Source organism: Salvelinus alpinus, chromosome 2 (genome assembly GCF_045679555.1).
Source record: "Salvelinus alpinus chromosome 2, SLU_Salpinus.1, whole genome shotgun sequence".
Taxonomy (NCBI): domain Eukaryota; kingdom Metazoa; phylum Chordata; class Actinopteri; order Salmoniformes; family Salmonidae; genus Salvelinus; species Salvelinus alpinus.
Window position 1 is genome coordinate 18,273,419 of NC_092087.1, and position 4,634 is coordinate 18,278,052.

A 4,634-nucleotide genomic window follows, 5' to 3' on the forward strand; every position below is an offset into this window, starting at 1 on the left:
CAAGATGGTCAGAATAATATCTATGAGGGTGCCCATGTTTACGGATTTAGGGTTGTACCTGGTGGGTTCCTTGATCATTTTTGTGAGATTGAGGGCATCTAGCTTAGATTGTAGGACTGCCGGGGTGTTAAGCATATTCCAGTTTAGGTCACCTAACAGAACGAATTCTGAAGATAGATGGGGGGCAATCAATTTACATATGGTGTCCAGGGCACAGCTGGGAGCTGAGGGGGGTCTATAACATTACTTTTTTTAATTAAAAGCTATACCTGTTTGGGCATAGACCTGGTAAGTATGACAGAACTTTGCAGGCTATCTCTGCAGTAGATTGCAACTCCTCCCACTTTGGCAGTTCTATCTTGATGGAAAATGTTGTAGTTGAGGATGGAAATCTTGGAATTTTTGGTAGCCTTCCTAAGCCAGGATTAGACACGGCAAGGACATCAGGGTTGGTGGAATGTGCTAAAGCAGTGAGTAAAACAAACTTAGGGAGGAGGCTTCTGATGTTAATATGCATGAAACCAAGGCTTTTACGGTTACAGAAATCAACAAATGAGAGCGCCTGGGGACACACAGGGCCTGGGTTAACCTCCACATCACCTGAGGAACAGAGGAGTAATAATAATAAAATAAACCTCATGAAACATGTTTGTTAACATTAAGGCCTAATATATGAGTTTGGATTAGCATAGTTCCAGTCAAGGTGTTTTTTCTTTTCTTTTTTTAATACCCCAAAATGAAGTAAAAATAAATGAATATAAATAACTGGTAATTTCCTTTATGTTAAAATGAGTCTATTAACATTGATGACATTGCATCATCACAGAAGCCATACCTCATTGCGTGCCTGGAACTTTTTTTACGAAGTCTGTTTCAGATGGTGAAACTGAGTGAAATGAATATGCTGAGGGAATTAAATGTACATTGTTAAGGTGAATACCAAACTGATGTTATTCTGACAATGATGTACAGCTCATCATAAAGATAATTACATTTAGGCCATTCAATTATCATACATCTGTGATTCTAAAGTAGCCTAAATACAGTAGGGTAATATTAAATCAAATGCAATGGACTGCAAACTGTCTGTAAGGCACTAATATCACGAACATATAAATTAGACAGCTTTAACACAAATTCAAAACAGCAACAATGTCCTCAGGTGTAGGTGGAAATGTTGTCGCCTACCTGCTTTGCTTGTTAGAACACCTAGCTGGTTGACGCGTCTATAAACACTTAATCTCAACAGAAGTAGTTTCCTGTATATTGCAAGGAGGGAATTATTTACACCCAAAACATGGAAGGAGAGAATCAACCCAACATCAAATTTGATTTGTCACATACACATGGTTAGCAGATGTTAATGCGAGTGTAGCGAAATGCTTGTGCTTCTAGTTCCGACAATGCAGTAATAACCAACGAGTAATCTAACCTAACAATCCCACAACTACTACCTTATACACACAAGTGTAAAGTGATAAAGAATATGTACATAAAGATATATGAATGAGTGATGGTACAGAACGGCATAGGCAAGATGCAGTAGATGGTATCGAGTACAGTATATACAGTGGGGCAAAAAAGTATTTAGTCAGCCACCAATTGTGCAAGTTCTCCCACTTAAAAAGATGAGAGAGGCCTGTAATTTTCATCATAGGTACACTTCAACTATGACAGACAAAATGAGAAAAAAAAATCCAGAAAATCACATTGTAGGATTTTTTATGAATTTATTTGCAAATGATGGTGGAAAATAAGTATTTGGTCACCTACAAACAAGCAAGATTTCTGGCTCTCACAGACCTGTAACTTCTTCTTTAAGAGGCTCCTCTGTCCTCCACTCGTTACCTGTATTAATGGCACCTGTTTGAACTTGTTATTAGTATAAAAGACACCTGTCCACAACCTCAAACAGTCACACTCCAAACTCCACTATGGCCAAGACCAAAGAGCTGTCAAAGGACACCAGAAACAAAATTGTAGACCTGCACCAGGCTGGGAAGACTGAATCTGCAATAGGTAAGCAGCTTGGTTTGAAGAAATCAACTGTGGGAGCAATTATTAGGAAATGGAAGACATACAAGACCACTGATAATCTCCCTCGATCTGGGGCTCCACGCAAGATCTCACCCCGTGGTGTCAAAATGATCACAAGAAGGGTGAGCAAAAATCCCAGAACCACACGGGGGGACCTAGTGAATGACCTGCAGAGTGCTGGGACCAAAGTAACAAAGCCTACCATCAGTAACACACTACGCCGCCAGGGACTCAAATCCTGCAGTGCCAGACGTGTCCCCCTGCTTAAGCCAGTACATGTTCAGGCCCGTCTGAAGTTTGCTAGAGAGCATTTGGATGATCCAGAAGAAGATTGGGAGAATGTCATATGGTCAGATGAAACCAAAATATAACTTTTTGGTAAACTCAACTCGTCGTGTTTGGAGGACAAAGAATGCTGAGTTGCATCCAAAGAACACCATACCTACTGTGAAGCATGGGGGTGGAAACATCATGCTTTGAGGCTGTTTTTCTGCAAAGGGACCAGGACGACTGATCCGTGTAAAGGAAAGAATGAATGGGGCCATGTATCGTGAGATTTTGAGTGAAAACCTCCTTCCATCAGCAAGGGCATTGAAGATGAAACGTGGCTGGGTCTTTCAGCATGACACTGATCCCAAACACACCGCCCGGGCAACGAAGGAGTGCCTTCGTAAGAAGCATTTCAAGGTCCTGGAGTGGCCTAGCCAGTCTCCAGATCTCAACCCTATAGAAAATCTTTGGAGGGAGTTGAAAGTCCGTGTTGCCCAGCAACAGCCCCAAAACATCACTGCTCTAGAGGAGATCTGAATGGAGGAATGGGCCAAAATACCAGCAACAGTGTGTGAAAACCTTGTGAAGACTTACAGAAAACGTTTGACCTCTGTCATTGCCAACAAAGGGTATATAACAAAGTATTGAGATAAACTTTTGTTATTGACCAAATACTTATTTTCCACCATAATTTGCAAATAAATTCATAAAAAATCCTACAATGTGATTTTCTGGATTTTTTTTCTCATTTTGTCTGTCATAGTTGAAGTGTACCTATGATGAAAATTACAGGCCTCTCTCATCTTTTTAAGTGGGAGAACTTGCACAATTGGTGGCTGACTAAATACTTTTTTGCCCCACTGTACATATGAGATGAGTAATGTAGGGTATGTAAACATAAAAGTGCATAGTTTAAAGTAGCTAGTGATACATGTATTACATAAAGATGGCAAGATGCAGTAGATGATATGGAGTACAGTATATACATATACATTATATTAAGTGGCATTGTTTAAAGTGGCTAGTGATACATTTTTGATCAATTTCCATCAATTCTCATTATTAAAGTGAGCTGGAGTTGAGTCAGTATGTTGGCAGCAGCCACTCGATGTTAGTGGTGGCTGTTTAACAGTCTGATGGCCTTGAGATAGAAGCTGTTTTTCAGTCTCTCTGTCCCTGCTTTGATGCACCTGTACTGACCTCGCCTTCTGGATGATAGCGGGGTGAACAGGCAGTGGCTCGGTGGTTGTTGTCCTTGATGATCTTTATGGCCTTCCTGTGACATCGGGTGGTGTAGGTGTCCTGGAGGGTAGGTAGTTTGCCCCCAGTGATGCGTTGTGCAGACCTCACTACCCTCTGGAGAGCCTTACGGTTGTGGACGGAGCAGTTGCCGTACCAGGCGGTGATACAGCCCGACAGGATGCTCCCGATTGTGCATCTGTAGATGTTTGTGAGTGCTTTTGGTGACAAACCAAATTTCTTCAGCCTCCTGAGGCTGCTGCGCCTTCTTCACCACGCTGTCTGTGTGGGTGGACCAATTCAGTTTGTCCGTGATGTGTACGCCGAGGAACTTAAAACTTACTACCCTCTCCACTACTGTCCCGTCGATGTGGATAGGGGGGTGCTCCCTCTGCTGTTTCCTGAAGTCCACAATCATCTCCTTTGTTTTGTTGACACCATCTGATCATGCGTCGGTTTGTCGTGAACTCATTTTACTGGTTAGCGTTTTTCATAATTAATCTTGTTCTGGGGGCAGCTCTGCAGAGTGGTCACTTGCCGACACAGCCACAAAGTCAAAAAATCTGATTTTAAACTTAACCACAATGCTAACCCTAATATTAAATAAAAAAAACTAAAAGCTATTTTGTTTTCATGAACATTTAAATATAGCAATTTTTTACTTTGCAGCTGGCCTATCTAAAGTGGAGAGCGCTCAGTTCTGCCTCCAGGACAAGACTCATGACAATAAACGTTGATTTGCGAGATGGCTTTTGAGATTATGACGCCATATACAAAGAACAAAAGGAAAATTAACAGCAACATGCAAAACCTGCTTGTGAGATATAAAAAGACCAAAGCGCAGTGGTGAACATCACCAGGTGTGTATCATAGACCAATTTCAAGTGCTTATTGGCATCCAAAGGTAATACAATGGTCTTATACCAGTCCGTTTGGGGCATGAAAAGGCATTTGGGAATATTTTCATGCAGGTGTATGAGGTGACCACACCTTACTGCAGTTAACTTTCCACAGGTAACTGAAAAGTATGGTATCTCTAGCATCATAGGCCTATTTGAAATAAATGTTTGCCAAAAAACAACAGTTGA